Source organism: Symphalangus syndactylus, chromosome 10 (assembly GCF_028878055.3).
Source record: "Symphalangus syndactylus isolate Jambi chromosome 10, NHGRI_mSymSyn1-v2.1_pri, whole genome shotgun sequence".
Taxonomy (NCBI): domain Eukaryota; kingdom Metazoa; phylum Chordata; class Mammalia; order Primates; family Hylobatidae; genus Symphalangus; species Symphalangus syndactylus.
In genome coordinates, this window is record NC_072432.2 from 63,603,253 (window position 1) to 63,622,499 (window position 19,247).

The following is a 19,247-nucleotide window of genomic DNA, read 5'->3' on the forward strand; positions in this document are numbered from 1 at the left end:
GTCAGACAAGGAAAGCTCTGCTCTGAGAAATTTTCCTTCTGCATCTGCTGACTTTCAATTGCCTTCAGCTCAAAATATACATATAATAAAGTGGCATATTTTGGGATGGCATGTTCTGATTCTCTCTAGGACAAACACACAAACAAAAGGAAATGATAGATTTAAATTCAAACGTATCAATAATCACACTCATTGTAAATTGACTAAGCACTCCAACTTAAAGGTAGAAATCATTACACTGAACTAAAAAGTGAAGACACAAGACCAAACCACATGCTCTCTATAAGATACTTAAATATGAGACAAATAGGTTCAAAATAATTGGTTGGAAAAAATATACTATGCAAACAATAAGTATAAAATACCAGAAGATAACTTTTTTATATTTTTTAGCAGATAAAGTAGATTTCAAGTAAAAGAGTATTATCAGAGATAAAGAGGGAGATTATGTAATGACCAAAAGGTCAAATATATCAGAAGACATAATAATCAGAAATCTATATGCACTTCATAACAGAGTTTCAAAATACATGAAACAAAATTTGATTAGAACTAAAAGGAACATATAAGTAATTTTACAACCACAGTTTGAGATTTTAACACTCTCTCTTAGCAATTGATAGAACTAGAGAAAACCATCAATACAAACATAGATTATTTGAACAACACTTTCAACCACCTTGACCTAATTCACATCTATATTAGACTCCATCCAGAAACTATAGAACACAACTGTCTGGCCTAATGGGAAAGATGGAACTGCTATTGACAGATGTGGTAAAACTGTAAGAAATGCATTGATGAGAAAAGATCAGGTGTTCAGTTTTCACCATATACACTTGAGATGTTCATTAATTACCAGTGAATATATTGAACAGACCAAATATACAAGTCTGAATTTCAGACAAGAGGATTAGATTTAAGTTTGAGTATTATCAACATGTAAATAATATTTTAAGTCAAAGGACTGCAGTTTTCATTAGAGTAGTCATGTAGTCATATAGAAAAGAGAAGAGGGTCAAAGACTGAGTGGTAGGGTGATGGAACATTTAGTGATAGGGTAAATGAGGAGCAGCTAGTAAAAGATATTGAGAAATGTCATTAGTGCCTTGAGAGTCTGTTTTGGTGGAGTGACAAGGTGAAACGCCTGACCAGGGTGGGTTCAAGGAAGAGAAGTTGATTGAATTTGGAGACAGTGAGTACAGATCAAAGGTGGGGTAGGGCGAGGGTGTGGGATGGTGTTAGAATTTTTTTTTTTTTTTTTTTGGTAAAAGGCCAGAGAGTAAATGTTTTAGGCTGTGTGGATCATATGGTCTCTGTTGTAACTGCTCAACTCCACTATTGAAGTACAAAAGCAGACACAGACAATACCAAGTGAAAGAGTACGGGAGTATGGTTGCATTCTAATAAAACATTAATGATAAAAGCAGTGAGCCATATCTGACCCACAGATTTTAGATTGCTACCCCTGATATGGATAATTCTGTTGAAAACCGTTCTCTGATTTGGCCAAAACTGGAGTAGGATGGGAAGCCAGGAGGCTCAGATGAAGGTTTATTTTTCGGGAGACAGAACAAAATAATTGCTGGTGTGATGACCTCGAATGGTATTAGTCCACTCAGGGAATTTACATTTTGACAGGGCAAAATTTACAAATAAATAAATACAAGTTTGTTTCTGTTTTGGTGAGAGTTCAAGCTATAAGCTTGAATGAGATTGCCAAGGAGAGTATGTAGAGAGAGAGGGAAAGTAAGTTAAGGACATAAGTTAGGAAATCCCTGGGATAAAGGAGAAAGAGCAGCTAGAGAAGACTTCTAAATGAGGCATCAGAGAGATTAGGCAAGAATTAGGAGCAGAGCCAGCTTCATAAGTGTACAACCTGTGTAGTCACACAAGGCCCTGTGCTCAGAAGAGGGACATGCCTGGTTTAATAATCTGTTACCATCTTGCAGTGTATAATAATTTTTGAGCAAGTGGCCTTGCATTTTCATTCGTATTGAACCTGCAAATTTTGTAGCTTTTCCTGGCCATGAGAGTATAATTTTACAAAAGCAAGGATATGAAAGAGTTTCAATCAACAGGAGTTGGGACAAGGAGGACTTCTGCACAAATAGCATTTCAAACGTCAGTGAGAAGACATTATTTCTTGATTGCCCTCTTTAAACTCTCTGAAAAAAAAATAAAATGATGATACAAAAAGTATGCCATTTTCAATTATACAAGAAAATTATCATAACCTCAAACCACGAATTGTGAAGCATACGCTTTACTGTGCATTGTTAAGCAGGAGAAGAATGCTGGGGGCAAGCCTGCACATGTCACATCAGAATCCAGTAAGATTCCACCCCCAGAAGGTATTCCCAGTGGTCCTCTGGGTAGAGCAAAAAGAGCTAAGGCAGGGCCATCTGCAGAGTTGGGGTTGGTCTAAAGTGGCATCTTAAAAGGCAAAAGCCAATACGTCATTTATATTTTCTATGTTAGAGGCTAAAACATGAGAGTCTGCAGATGTGTTTTGTTTGAACTATATTTTTTTTCTATTCGTTAGATTTACCTTTAAAAATTGTATTGATACATGATATTTTACATATTTATGGGGTACATGTATTTGTTACATGTATAGAATATGTGATGATCAAGTCAGGGTACTTGTGACATCCATCACCTTGAGTATTTTTCATTTCTGTGTTTGAAACCTTCTAAGTCTGCTTTGAAATATACAATACTAATGTTGCTAATTATAGTCAATGTACTATGAGCATGATGAAACATTAAACATTATTGCTATCAAATTTTAAACTATCAAACATTAAACATTGCTATCAAATTTTGAACTATCAAACATTAAACATTATTGCTATCAAATTTTAAACTATCAAACATTAAACATTATCACTATCAACCATTAAAACTTATTCCTTCTATATAACTGCATGTTTTTACCCACTGACCAACCTCTCTTCATCTTCCTTTCCCACCCCCACACCCTTCCCAGCCTCCGGTATTTATCGCATTGTTCTCTACCTCCATGAGACCAACATTTTTAGCTCCTATATATAAGTGAGCACATGGCATATTTGTCTTTCTGTCCCTGGCTTATTTCACTTAACATAATGACCTCTAGTTCCATCCATGTTGCTGCAAATGACAGGATTTCATTCTCTTTATGGCCAAATAGTATTCCATCGTGCATGGCATTTTAAAAATAGAGGTTCACTTAAAAAATATGTATTGTGGCAGGGCGCAGTGGCTCACGCTTGTAATCCCAGCACTTTGGGAGGCCGAGGCGGGTGGATCACGAGGTCAGGAGATCGAGACCACAGTGAAATCCCGTCTCTACTAAAAATACAAAAAAAAAAAAAAAAATTAGCCGGGCGTGGTGGCGACAGAGCGAGACTCCATCTCAAAAAAAAAAAAAAAAAAAAAAAAAAAAAAAAAATGTATTGTTTGACTGTTGAAAAAGAAATTCTGGCCACCGGGGTCTCACACAACAATCTAATAGCAATCAGCTAAAGTGATCAGCTGCTGTCACCTTAGGATGAAGCACACAGTGCAGTTCACCACAGACCCTACCACTCCCTTTGGTCTTAAACTTAGCCCATTTCACTCATTTATATCTTCTACTCAATCTCTGTAAGTATTTGAGCTTCGAAACTCTGTTATATATCTAACTTTCTAACCAAGGAGCACCTCTAGGAGAAATGGAAAAAAAAAAAGAGCTTTGCTGAGACACACGTTGATTTAGAGGATAAAGAAAATAATACATTCAATGTGAGATTATTCAAGAAGACAAGTTAAGTGAAGTCCAAACACTCAGAGCTCATTGCAGACCCTCTACCCCAATTCTTTGTCTTCTATTCTTAAGAAAAATGAACATGAATTCAAAAGTAAATATTAATCAAAAATAAATCTGCTTAGGACCCATTTATAAGATTTCAATCAATCAGTTAATTAAAACATGAGGAAAAATTAGCAAAAAGAAGATGAAACAAATATACAAAAATGAATAGAAACATTTACAGAATATTTTATAGTCGCAGAAACAAGAGCCACAAGGAAGACGATAGAATTCTAAGTATGAATATGAGAGATTTTAAGACAACAGAACAGATGATAGTCAGGTAGCAGAGCACAAAACAATGTGGAAGGAAAAAATAATATAACCCATTATAGAGATGAAAATCAAATGGAAACAACAAGAGTTTAATTAACAATGCAGGATCATAACAGACATGTATATGCTTGAAGAATCACACAAAATGATACAGAACAATGATGTCAAAGTGATTATAGACAAGCAATGGACAAAGGATAGCTAACATTTATAACATTATGTTCCCGATGGATAAAAGCAGAACAAATGGACAGAAAACATAGAGAATCATTCCAAAAAAAAAAAAAAAAAAACAGTTAATGCATCTACATACTGGCTCTCTAGGTTGTTGAAAATATTAATAAAGAATGATAAGCTCTAGACCACATCCTAGTGAGGTTCTCTTACCTCAGTGATAATCAATTTAATGTGCTCCATATCAGGTAAAGCACATCACATATAAAGGGGGAAAGATCAGGTTGGCCTCAGATTTTTTTTCATAATAACACTTATTACCAGGCAGAATGGAGCTATGTCCTGAGGAAAGAAAAGTATGGGCCAAGGATTTTACAAAAGCAGGTAGGCCCCATGCATTCTCAAACATGCAGCATTTCAGAAAATACAGCGTTTGCTAATCTTTTTCTCATTTTAGTGGTCTTCACCACAGTATCTATTTCTATTTAACAGTGTTTGCTTTGCTGACTATAATGTCCGAGAAATAAAAATAGATGAGTGTTGAATGACAGCCTAAGTGCAATGCTACATCATGTTCACCTGCCCTCTGTAATTGGCTACTTGAACTGAGAACATCATGACATTTCCAAGTGTAAGTAGCACCGAGGGCTCCCTATGCCAGAGACAAGTCATTTTGGCTGCAGCTTTAGTCAGTGGGTCAGTCTGTAGGAAGTAACTAGTAGTAACATCTTAGGTTCATAATTTCAAAGACACTTGCGTCTCTCTACAATACTATATGAAGTTCACATTATGAGGTTGTCTTTTAGAAATTTTATTGAGATTAGCATATTTAATGTTTAAGAGCACAACATTTCAGTTAATAAAAGTGGATTAATAGTTATGTGATATTGGCTAAGTAACTTTATCTCTCTAAGCCTTAATTATTCAGCCTTAAAATGAAGGTAATAATATTTCTGTCAGATGGTTCTTGTAAATATTCATCAAGTAAGTGTATGGAAACACTTATCAGAGGATGTGTTACGTAGCAGGTTCTCTGTAATCAGTTGCCTTTATGGAATTCAGTTCTGATCAACAAATATTTATTGGACACCTTGTCTATGTTATATTCTGAGTTAGGTGCTAATGGCATAAAGATGAGTAGCATGTGGTCTCTATCCTCATAAAGGACCTGGTTGTAGGAGAGATAACTACATATTCAGATAATTCTAATATAATATGGAGATTATTAAGAGAGATATGTGGCCGGGCAAGGTGGCTTCTGCCTGTAATCGCAGCAGTTTGGGAGGCCGAGGTGGGCGCATCACCTAAGGTCAGGAGTTCAAGACCAGGCTGGCTAACATAGTGAAACCCATCTCTACTGAAAATATGAAATTAGCTGGGTGTGCTGGCCTGTGCCTCTAATCCCAGCTACTCAGGAGGCTGACGTAGGAGAATCAATGGAATCCAGGAGGCGGAGGTTGCAGTGAGCCAAGATCATGCCACTGTGCTCCAGCCAGGATGACAAGAGCAAAACTCTGTCTCAAAAAATAAAAAAAAGAAATTAAAAAGAGAGAGAGAGAGAGAGAGATGCACAGGGCTTCTCAGCTGTTTTTTAGAGGGTCATTTGCAGTACACCTTATTAGAGGTCTCAAACTCTGCTTAAAAATTGCCTGAGGACTTTGTTAAAAATACACATTTTACCTGCATTTTTAACCACTGATACAGTAGTCTCCATCTTTAATAAGTGGTTTTTAGTTACACTAAGGCTTGATATCCTCTGATCTGTAGGGTCACAGAGGGAACTCTCTTAGCTCAACCCAAAGATTCAGGTCTGACCCTTTAGTTGAGTGTGGTTGGCATGCGCCTGTAGTCCCAGCTACTCAGGAGGCAAAGGTGGGAGGATTCCTTGAGCCCAGGAGTTTGAGAACAATCTGGGCAACATAGTGAGACCTCATCTCTAAATTAATCATAATCATCGTCATAATATAATGAATAAAAGACAATTAGATAAAAAGATGTGGAGAGAGCCTTCATAGCCAAGGTCTCAGAGTGAGCAAAGGTATGGCTGCAAGACAGAAGTGGCATGATGTGTGTGCATGCCTGGCAGGGTATTCAGAAGCATGAGTGCTCCCAGGGTGATGAACAGGGTATGAGAGTGTGGCTATCAAACATGACTCAAGTTAGAGATTCTTGGAAAATTGTCTGTGTATATACTTCACCTTTCTCACATGAGTTTTCCCTGTCCCACATATTGAACCATCTATCAGATCATGCCTACATCAAAACTTCTCTTGAATCACTGAGTAATAGTAGAGTAATGGAATCCAAGAGATGCCAGGGATTTTTGAGACATCTTGGATTTGCCCTTTTTGCTTTAATACAGATTGGATTAAATATACAAAAGTGGATATCATTCAATGTTCATTCTTTATCCCTTGGTTCATAATAATCTAGCAGGCCTGTGAAAGCCTAGTAACACGTGCTAACTGACCAAGAATTCCTCTGGTGATAACATCAGGTTCTTAAAGTTTAGCCCATGAAGTACAGCAGGGCTGCACCTTTTCACTCCTACTGAAATTCCTCATAAGCTGGGATGACTCAGACATAGAGTATGTCATAGCTTCACTTGTTTGGATTGCTTCACTCTACCATGATCCACCTTCTCTAGTTTCCAAAATTCTCCATCTTAGTGAATGACCTAGGTTTACTTCCTAAAAACTGAAATCTCTGTGAGCGAAGGGGCTGTTGAAAGTTATGGTTACCTCAAGAGAAATGGTGGACAATCCAAAAGCAATGGCCAGACTTAATTCTCTTGTTTCTTCTCATGAAACCACTCCCACTTCACTTTGATCCTCAGGGAACTATGTTTGCATTGGAAACAGCACTTGGCCAGTAACCAGTGGAGGCAATAATCTAAATAATTCCTTTCTCAGGGATTGATGAAGAGATTAATGATTTCCTAGCTTAGTGAGAAATACTGTGCTTTATGTAGTGAGGTCAACAATCATTGCATTCCACTGGGTGTTCCTGATGAGAAGAATAGCAGTTAACAGAGATCTTTATCTCCTTTGCTTATCTACCCAAGGTAAACTGGAAACTTATGCTTAAAATGTCAGCACCAACTGTTGAGTCAACAATTAATTCCTTGCTAATATCTTTCAAATTCTCTTGGGACATCTTATCATTTATTTCTCTTGAAAATTTAAAAAGATAAAGTTTACCCTTAATGTTATCCCCCAACTTATACTTCTTTTATTTATTGTGGTGATACTATATTGCAATTGAGTGATATCACCAGATACATGAGTCATGAATTTTGCTCAGTTTTTATTATCATACATAGCTTTTGAATAACAACCAACTTGCTATTTCTGTCACCCACAGAAATATTTCTATAAAGACTTCTTACGTTAATCAGAGCTTCTATTGCAACCCACAGAAATCTAACTCAAAATTTAAAAACAGAGTTTATTGTCTTTCATAGCTAAATGTTTGGTAGCAGATTCAGGTATCAGTTAGTTCAGGAGTTCAACACATGTTATCAAGAATTTCTTTGTCTGTATAGCTTCTCAGCGTTGCTGTACATGTGTATTGGGGCACGGGAGGTAGAGGGAAACGGTAGGGAGGGATGTGTTTGCCAAACTCTCAGCTTTGTTTTTCTCATTAATGGCCTTAATATATTGGATAAGAATGAGTTTTCTGTATGATTGGGTTTAAGAGGAAGAATTATATTTCTGGTAAAGGGCAGAAGGGCATGGGAGATTGAAATAGCAAGTACTTAGGAAGCTTCAAAAAGGTTGGTGTGGCCTAGATAAGGGACTGTAGATTTTCTTATGTCAGTAATCTAAAGTCACTGAGGGTCTTTAAGCTGCAAAAAAAATTATAAGATTTGAACTTGGCGGCTGGGTGCCGTGGTTCACGCCTGTAATCCCAGCACTTTGGGAGGCCGAGGCGGGTGGATCTCCTGAGGTCGGGAGTTTGAGACCAGTCTGACCAACATAGAGAAACCCCTTCTCTACTAAAAAAATACAAAAATTAGCAGGGGGTGGTGGCACATGCCTGTAATCCCAGCTACTGGAGAGGCTGAGGCAGGAGAATCGCTTGAAACTGGGAGGTGGAGGTTGCGGTGAGCTGAGATCCCACCATTGCACTCCAGCCTGGGCATCAAGAGTGAAACTCCGTCTCAGAAATAAAATAAATAAATACATTAATTAATTAAAAATAAAGACTTGAACTTGGCAAGATTATTCTGGTATCATTATGGAGAGTGGATTTGATTAGGTCAAGACAGGGAGCCAGAATTGCTCATAGAGAAATAAGGACAGATAATGAGGATCTGAACTGAGACAGAGCCAATGGAAGTATAGAGAAGAGGGGGAAATGTTAATTTCTTGAACAAGGTGAATATTCAGGGTTTGGTTACAAATTAGAAGTTAGGGGAGAGGAAGTAGAAGAAATTAAGGAAGGAAAAACAGGTATAAAATTACTTCTGGGTATAAAAACAGGTATAAAAGCACTTTGGGAGGCCAAGGCTGATGGATCGCTTGAGGCCAGGAATTTGAGACCAACCTGGGCAGCATAGTAAGACCTTGTCTCTACAAAAAAATAAAAACATTCAGTGGTAGAATTGCTTGAGACCCAGAGATTGAGGCTACAGTAGTGCCACTGCACCCTCACCTGGGTGGTGGAAGTGAGACCCTGTCTCAAAAAAAAAAAAAATGCTTCCGGACTTCAAACTCAGAAAAACCGCAGTCCATTCAGAAACAGCAGAAATAGAACTAAGAGTAGATTTTTGCTAGAGTTGAGATGTGTTAAGAGGCAGATAGATAGCTCAATATGGAGTATGTTGTCATGCAGTAAGTTCAGGTGAAGACCGGCAAGCATCTGGAGTAGGCTCAAAAACTCACAGGCAGAAACAGGTGCACAGGTGCTCATTCTCTTGGCAACTTGCAGAGAGGCATGCTTGGGCTGAGACTCAGTGGAATATAGTGTGGAGCTGAGCTTCGCTGGAGTGACCTTGTCATCCTAAAGCTGCCTCTTATATTTATGCAAACCTGAGAGCACTCTTTATAGTGGGAATAAATATTTTGGGGGCAGAAGCCAAGCAGTTAGAGCTCAGATGCCAGCTGTTTAAAGGAATGATGCAAAATGTCATTTCCCAATGGCTAGGTGTTAGGGCCCTTGATCCCATAGGAATTTAGGGTTAAATGAAATGGTGAACCCTTTTTATAGATAGTCCTGCTTGTCTCCACAAAACATTTTCAGTAGTCAACCATAAACATGGTCCTGCAGTTTTGAAAGACTTCTGAAGTATGAATATATTTTATTTAAAAATATTAACATTATCGATATATAATTTGGTAAAGTATTGGGCAAAGATGATATTCCTCAAGGAGAATTAATTATGCTAGAAGAAAGAGTGATAACAAAAGACATGTGGAAAAGCCCAGTATTTAAGAGCTTGGAGGGGGAATGTTGGATAAAGAGAGTTCGTGAGAAGGATGAAGACAGACTGGGAAGAAACACACACTGGCCAGATAAAAGACTGGAAGAGAGGGACATCCTAATGTCAAGTAAGACAGTCTACAGAATACTCCCAAGATATTAAAGAGTTAGAGGATTATGGATTATTTTTGGCCCATGTTTCCCTCGTTCTAAGACAAGTTCCCATTTTAATATTTCTAATTCTGAATGAGTCTTATAATCAATATATATTTTTTTTTCTGGTGGTTTTTGGTCCTGATAGAATATTATTAAATTGATGATGTCTACTTTAATCTATGGCATCTTGGATCTGAGGTGTGGATTAATTTGGAGCTTACTGGAGATTTTACAGAAAGCAATATTTAAACATCAGTAACTATTGTAGTAGGTCCACAAGAACACCTGGGAAAGATTCCATCACCTGTATCTCACATGACCAAGAGTTTGAAGAGAAAAAAATATAAAGTGAAGAAAATTACCATTAGGACTTAAGTTAATGACCTAATTGATGAAAGCAGGAAAATTTCAAGTCATATAATTCAAGACAATCGTAAGGCAGCTCGTTCATCAAAGGAGATAGATAAAGCAGTATTACAGAAACAAAATATTGGTATTGCCTATCAAAGCACCCCTCAGGGACTTTGAATCTTGATCAATAAGCTTAGATCAGGATAGCCTTCCTGATATGGACAGTCTTGGTTTGAAGATTAATTCACCAGGCTCTTTTAGCCTAAAAGCTTAAAATAGCCAAGTTAAACTTGATTCCATGCTAGCATATCAAGCTTCAAATTATAATTTGGCTTTCCTAGGTACATATTCCATATGTTGGGTAGAGTAATTTAATGAAAGGTATATTTTCTATGTAAATTAATGAGCTCACATTCATTCTTGCTTTTGATTTGCTGGTAAAATTAGGTCTCTGGGTATATGAGATGTAGGTCAGAACAAGGTGATCTTGCCCCACCTTTGAAGCTTCCATGGAAGACAGATAGCTGGCCTCCTCTAGAAATTTCTCTATCTTATCGCTTATCTCAGAAATTCTGCCACTGTAATTTAAAGAAAAAAGATGATAAGTTTTAGTACAATGGCTGAGTAATCAAAAAACAACAAATGAGAATATAAAACAACACAAAAACCTCACTTCTATAAAAGCCCAGAAAAGTGAGTGATTAATTTCAGTTTAGGGAACTTTTTTCACTAACGGAAGTGGCCTTTGAGTTGACTTTTAGGTAATATGAAATCAGGCAAAGATGGGATACAAAATACATTTGAGGTATGCATAAATGTTGAACATTGGGAAAGGACAATCAATGTATTTACAAAGCAAGTCACTTAAGTTAATCATTATCCAAATGTAAGAAAATAAGCAATTTAAAGTGTACCTTAAAAATATATCAAAACTGGATCTTAATTAAATTGTAAAATTTCCACATAAAAATGATGATTCATTTCTGGACAGAGCATAGTATTCTAAGATCAAACTATCCCAGGTAACTTCAATCCGTTTAGTATATCTCAAATAACCTTCAGTGCTATTTTGATTTAAATGTAAATGGTAGATGGATAATAAATGACCAATACAGTAAATCAGCAGTTTCTGTTTACTCTTTTCTTGGGCTAATAAATGTTGCATTTCACATAGGAAGGGTCTAACACTTAGGATTGGATAATTAGCAAAAACGAGGCCCTATATAATGTTTTTGTAATCATGGCTCCATTTACTGAATTATATTAAACAATTATTTTTAGAGGAGGTAACTGGTACTAGGTCAAACTAAATCAATTTCTGATGGATTCCCTCAGAAATCAAATAAGGCAGAATAAAAAAACATTAAGTACCAATTATCTGTCATGCTGTAGAACTGTGCAGGTAGAAAACCGAACTTAATTTAGCAGTTCTAAGAGTGACTTCCTCACTATTAGAAGATAAAATAAATAAGGCATATTTATGTGAAAAACTATAATCTCATTACATTACTGCCTTTGAATTTATGAAAAAGGAAAACATTTTTTAATGTTCCCTTAATTTTCTTCTTATCCATGCTCTAATTTTGCAATTATTAAAATGCACTTAGCCAATTATTTCTAGGAAGCCCACTTGGGTGTATATTAGAGCATTGTACTCAATAATAATTAATATGCAATATTTTATACTTTATGGTTATATTAGTATTATAACTTGGTTTCCAAAAGAGCAATATGGACTGATTTTGATTTTTTTGTGTTGAAATTGTGCAAATGACAGGTGAATTCTCTTTATTCTTTTTCACTTGGTAAATGACTATTATCTCTTCCTTGCGATATGCCAAAGTCTTTAGGTGAGAATCTGCATACTACCCAGAACGTAAGAAATAAATATGAGAGCAAGAGAGAAAGAAATTTGGTCAGATGTATATCCAAGGAAGAGTTTTTAAATGGTTTTATCACAGGGATAAAACCTGAATTTGGGGGCTTCTAATTGATAGCAAAGACGACATTCTTTTAAATCATAGGCGTGAAATCAACCTGAATGTTAGAGATGTGGGTGCCCACCTACTACTGCACAGTGCAATTGGTGCAATTTTTTATTAAAACAAAAAAGAAAGATAAGTGGCACTTTCTCAGCCAAGAGGCATGCATAGTTATGCATTGACAAGTTCTGATGTAACAGAGAAGATACTCGGAAAAACAACATATCTCAATTCTGTGACAGACTTTACTGAGCTACATAAATCACCTGTATTTGTAATGCTTCTTGTGAATGATTAATTTGGATGCCTTGTTTGAAGTGTCACAATCCTGGTAAAGCATATTTGAAACATGATGGGTTAATACACTCGTCACTTTGTAATGGAGGCAAATTCTCTCTTCTGAAACCCAGTCCTTGACATTTGTAAAATGGGTCACTGGGGAGAGAGTATTTTCGTGCTGTGGAGCTAATAATATGTAGTTTGGTATAATCCTTCATTAAGATTCCATAAATATCTATTGTGCTTTAATTTCAGGTTAGTAAAGTTTCTTTGCATGGAGCTTATAGGGTTATTCAGAGAGTCAGAAAATTGATGGTGATTGCTGTGTGCTAAGCATTGTGAAAACTGTTTATGAAATTGGATTGACATTTTATAGGAACGTATGGAGATGAGAAAACAAATGGATACATAACTTGAGTTTGGATTTTTATAAGAATGACCATTTTACTTAACTTCACATAGCTACTCTTTTCTTTTTCAGGTGGTAATCTTTCTTCTTTAGAAAGTGGCAATGATATATAGTACTGTTGAACCATGTCTGCCAGTGTCAATTCCTGAAATGGCAAAAGAAAAGGGAAGAAGAAAAGATAATGCTATAATGATCAGCTCCCAAACCTCTACTTAAAGCATAAATGAAGAAAAGAAAGCTCGGTGTAGTGCTACGGAACACTATTTGGCATTAAGCAGAGTAAATAACTTAGTCAACAGTGTGGGCCACTATCAGTCTTTATTTGTCATCTCTCACAACTCAGCCTCTTAGGAGTCCTGGAAGTGTCCAATCTCCAAGTTAACTATTTATTAAGAGGAGATACATCTTAAAAGTAATGCCTCATATTTAGGGGAATTATATTAAAGATATCTCATTTTGTCAACCCTGCTATTCGTTCCGTCCTTTCCATGTAACACTAATAAGAGGACACTCCACTGCACTGGTGGCTCTTCTGTGGTGATTCAAATGTTCTGTTTTCTTCATTATACTGTGTTGTAGATAAAATTATAGAGTAAGTAAATTTGTGGGAGTTTTGGCCATTGTAGAAAGCCAGTAAAGAAAAATTTTCTAAGCCATTTGAATTATAACAAATTATACACATATTAAAGCTACACAAATAAAATAACTTTATTTGGGTATTTGGATTGCAGGCTCTTGAAAAATTTCAAATTTGTCAGTCTTCCAAGTTGCATAAAAGGCATAAAAATCTTTTTTATTTAATGTAGTGCTATAATTCTCCAGCTGATAGAATCAAAGCATAATTGCCTAAATGTATTTTCTAGTCAGTGTTGAATCTCTGCCTAATTTCCACAATTATTAGCCCTAAATTACAATACCAGTTGATATAGTCTCAGGGAATCCAAGCTAATTTTAATGTTCATTCAAGCAAGACAGAATCATGAAGGTAATCTCTTGGGGAAAAAAAATGCCCATTAATACACTATAAAAGCAGACTGTGAGCTCTAATTGTCATGATTTTGAGTTTAATGTGCAATGCTGCTCTCCTCTATTAGCAGAGGATGAAAAACTTCATTGAAAATGAATGTGCATGTGTACTTCACCTGAAAATAAAAGCAATGTGTGTGTTTCTGAAATTATATTAAAATTATATTAAAGATGATTAAAAACAAATTGGAACTTAGACAGCTCCCACAAAGTAATATCATTGTAATCATATCTATTTTGTAAAGGTCCCCTTTGTAGAGAATAAAACCAATTAGCTGTGTGTTACAGGTTGAATTATATTCTCTCCCAAAATTCCTGTGTTGAGGTTTTAACCTCCAGTACCTTAGAATGTGAAACCTTGTTTAGAAATAGTGCTTGTTGTTGAAGATGTAATTAGTTAAGTTAGGATGAAGTCATATTAGAATAAAGTGGCCCCCTAATCCTATATGACTGGTGCACTTATAAAAGGAGGAAAATATCCATTCTTCAGTCCATGGATCAAGAAGTAATTCTGCCTTTCATATCCTATTATTTAAGAAATACATTTCTTAATGCTATAGCTGCCATAGATAGTGATTCCTCTTATGGATCTGGGCAAAGTACATCAAAAGTGTCATGGAAAGGATTCACCATTCTAGGTGCCATTAACAACACTCATGATTCATGGTAGGAAGTCAAAATATGAACATTAACAGGAGTTTGGGAGAAGTTGATTCTAGTCCATATGGGTGATTATGAGGGGATTAAGACTGCAGTGGAGGAAGTAACTGCAGATGTGGTAGAAATATCAACAGAACGAGAATTAGAAGTGGAACCTGAAGATGAGACTGAATTGCTATAATCGCATTATACAACTTGAATGGATGAGGGGCTGCTTCTTATGTATGAGCAAAGCAAGTGATTTCTTCAGATGAAACCTACTCTTGGTGAAGATGTTGTAAACATTGCTGAAGCGACAACATAGAATTTAAAATATTACATAAATTTACCTGATAAAACAGTGGCAGGGTGTGAGAGGACTGCCTCTAATTTTGAAAGAAGTTTCTACTGTGGGTAAAATGCTACCAAACAACATCATATGCTATAGAGAAATATTTTGTGAAAGGAAGAGTCAATCAGTTGATGCTGCAAGCCTCATTGTTATCTTATTTTAGTACATTGCCATAGCCACCTCAACTTTCAGCAATTACCACCCTGATCAGTCAGAAATCATCAATACAGAGGCAAGACTCTCCACTAGCAAGAGGATTATGACTCAATGAAGTCTCAGCTGATTCTTAGCATCTTATTAATATTTTTTAAATAAGGTATATACATTTTTAGACATACTACCATTACCCACTTAATAGACTACAGCATAGTGTAAATATAACTTTCATATGCATTGGGAAACAAAAAATATATAACTCATATTTTTATATTTGCTTTATCAGTAGTATCTCCAAGGTATGTCAGCGTGTGCAGTCATGTGTCACTTAACAATGGCGATATGTTCTGAGGAATGTGTCATTAGGGTATTTTGTCATTGTGGGAACATCATAGAGTATATCTACACAAACATAGACAGCCTCTCCTACTACACACCTGGACTATTTGGTATGGCCCATTGTGACTAGGCTGTAAACCTGTGCAGCATGTTACTGTACTGAATACTGTAGGCAATTGTAGCACAATGGTAAAATGGTATTTGTACGTCTAAACACTTCTAGGTTATCTCTCAGGGTTTTTTAAAAATAGTTTTAGGCTTTACATTTTAGCCTTTAATCCAAGTTGATTTCTGTATAAGATATAAAGAAGAGGCCCAGTTTTAATCTTTTGTGTATGGCTAACCAGCTATCCTAGCACTATTTATTGAATAGGAAGTCCTTTTCTCATTGCTTATTTTGTCGACTTTTGTGCAGCATCACATGGTTTTTGGTGTTGTGGCATTATTTCTGGGCTCCCTAGTCTGTTCCATTGACCTGTGTGTCTGTTTTTGTACCTGTATCATGCTGTTTTGGTTATTGTAACCTTATAGTATACCTTGAGGTTCAGTAACGTGATGCCTGTAGCTTTGTTCTTTATGTTTAGAATTGTCTTGACTATTTGGTCACTTTTTTGGTTCCATATGAATTTTGAAAAAGTTTACACAGCCCTAAAAAAGAATGAGACTATTTCCTTGGCAGCAACATGGATGAAGTTGTAGGCCATTATCCTAAATGAACTAACACAGGAAAAGAAAACCCAAATACCACATGTTCTCACTTGTAAGTGGGAGCTAAACATTGAGTGCACATGGATACAAAGAAGATGACAACAGACACCAGGGCCTACTTAAGAGTCAGGGGTGGGAGGAGGGAGAGGGTTGAAAACTACCTAATGGGCACTATGCTTATTAGCTGGGTGATGAAATAATCTGTATACCAAACCTCTGTGGCATGCAATTTACCTATATAACAAACCTGCACATAAACTGCTGAACCTAAAATAAAAATAAAAACAAATAAACATATCAAAACACAGTAAAGATACAGTATTATAATCTTATGGGATCAAAATCATATATGCAGTTCATCGTTGATCAAAATGTCATTATGTGGCTCATATCTGTATTAGATTATCTCTGTTTTCTCTGCTCAAATGAAAGCATGCTGTGCAACTTTTTATACTGTGTATTTGGAAAACTTGCCATGTTGATTAGTAAATTGTTGCCTCATTCTTTTTGATGACTCTATATTCCATTGTTTGGATGCATCATAAATTATGTAACTATCCCTATTAATGGATATTATTGCTTAAGATATGTTCTATTATAAAAGTGCTTAGAAGAGTTTAGAAATCACAAGAATGACATGGAACATGAAGAAGAGGTTATGTAATAAGAAATAAACATCAGATTGGCCTGCAATATCTTCTTTGCAACACTGAATTCCAGAAGGCAGTGAGGCAATGTTTGCTGTATGTTAATGGAAAGGATGTAACCTCACATTTTACATACAGTAAATTATTCAAACACATACACTATAAAAGTATAATGCCCATGAAAAGAACAATTCTCAAAAACATGCTAATAGCTGTGTTTTATTTTCCAAAAGTTCCTGCAATAATATTGCCCCTTGAGTGTGGGTGGGCTTGTGACCTGCTCAGTACTGAGGAAATGCAGTGGAAATGATGCTGTGTAACTTCTGAGGCCAAGCTATGAAAGATCATGCAGCTTCTGCCTTGTTAGGTGAGACATTGACTTTGTTACTCTAAGCCACCATACAAAACATTAGACTAATTTTAGACCGCTGTGTGGTGAGGAAGCTCATGCTACATGAAAAACCAACAAGTAGGTATTTTTGCTTCTCTTCCAATAAACTTCATTTCAGCAATTCTTCTGATAAGCCTATCCCCTAAAGAAATGCTTGTTCACGTGATGAAATATATGTAAGAATGCTCTTTTCAACATTAATTTAAGAGTAAAAAACTGGATGTGTTTTGTGTGTCTGTCAATGGGAAATGGATAAACAAAGTGTGACAGTCATCCAACGAAATACTCTACAGCAAGTAAAATGAATGAACTTACACTAAGTATATTGTATTAGTTTTTTTTTCCATGCTGCTGATAAAGGTATACCCCAAAACAGGTAATTTATAATTAAAAAGAGGTTTAATGGACTCACATTTCCAGGTGGCTGGGGAGGCCTCACAATCATGGTTGAAGGTGAAAGGCACACCTTACATGGTGGCAGACAAGAGAGAATCAGAGAGCACGTACGGGGAACTGCCCTTTATAAAACCATCAGATCTTGTGAGACTTATTCACTATCACAAGAACAGCACAGGAAAGACCCGCCCTCATGATTTAATTACCCTCACCTGGTCCTTCCCCTGATGCATGTGAATTATGTGAGCTACAATTCAAGATTTGGATGCAGACACAGCCAAACCATATCATTTTGCTCCTGGACCCTCCCAAATCTCATATCCTCACATTTCAAAACCAATCATGACTTCTCAACAGAGCCGCAAAGTCTTAACTCATTTCAGCATTAACTCAAAAGTCCACAGTCCAAAGTCTCATCTGAGACAAGGAAAGTCCCTTCTGCCTATGAGCCTGTAAAATCAAAAGCAAGTTAGTTTCTTCCTGGACATAATGGGGGTACAGGCATTGGGTAAATACAGCCATTCCAAATGGGAGAAATTGGCCAAAGCAAAGGGACTACAGGCCCCATGGAAGCTCAAAATCCAGCAGGGCATCAAATCTTAAAGCTTCAAATGATCTCCATTGACTCCATGTCTCACCTCCAGGTCACCCTAATGCAAGAGGTGGGCTCCCAGGGCCTTGGGCAGCTCTGCCCAAGCGAGGGCACAGCCCCCTCTCCTTGCTGCTTTCATGGGCTGGCATTCAGTGTCTGTGGCTTTTCCAGGTGCACAGTGTAAGCTCTTGGTGTATCTACTATTCTGGGGTCTGGAGATTGGTGGCCCTCTTCTCACAGCTCCACTAGGCAGTGCCCCAGTGGGGACTCTGTGTGGGCACTCTCATCCCACATTTCCCTTCTGCACTACCCTAGCAGAGGTTCTCCATGAGGGCTGCACCCTTGCGTACACTTCTGCCTGGACATCCAGGCATTTCCACACATCCTCTGAAATCTAGGCAGAGGTTCCCAAACCTCAATTATTGACTTCCATGCACCCACAGGCCCAAAACCACATGTAAGCTGCCAAGGCTTGGGATTTGCACCCTCTGAAGCAATGACCAGAGCTGTACATTGGCCCCTTTTAGCCATGGCTGGGATGCAGAGTACCAAGTCCAGAGACTGCACAAAGCAGCAAGATCCTGGGTCAGGCCTATGAAACCATTTTTCCCTCCTAGCCCTCTGGTCTGTGATGGAAAGGGCTGCCGCAAAGGTCTCTGACATGACCTGGAGATATTTTCCCCATTGTCTTGGTGATTAACATTTGGCTCCACATTACTTATGCAAATTTCTGCCAGTGGCTTGAATTTCTCCTCAGAAAATGGGTTTTTCTTTTTATCACATAGTCTGCAAATTTTCCAAATTTTTATGCTCTGTTTCCCTTTTAAAACTGAATTACTTTAACAGCACCCAAGTCATCTTTTGAATGTTTTGCTGCTTAGAAATGTCTTCTGCCAGATACTTTAAATTATCTCCCTCAAGTTCAAAGTTCCACAAATCTATAGGGCAGGGATAAAATTCCACCTGTGTGTTTGCTAAAACATAGCAAGAGTCACTTTTACTGCAGTTCTCAACAAATTCCTCATCTCCATCTGAGACCACCTCAGCCTGGATTTCATTGTCCATATCATTATCAGCATTTTGGCCAAAGTTATTCAACAAGTCTCTAGGAAGTT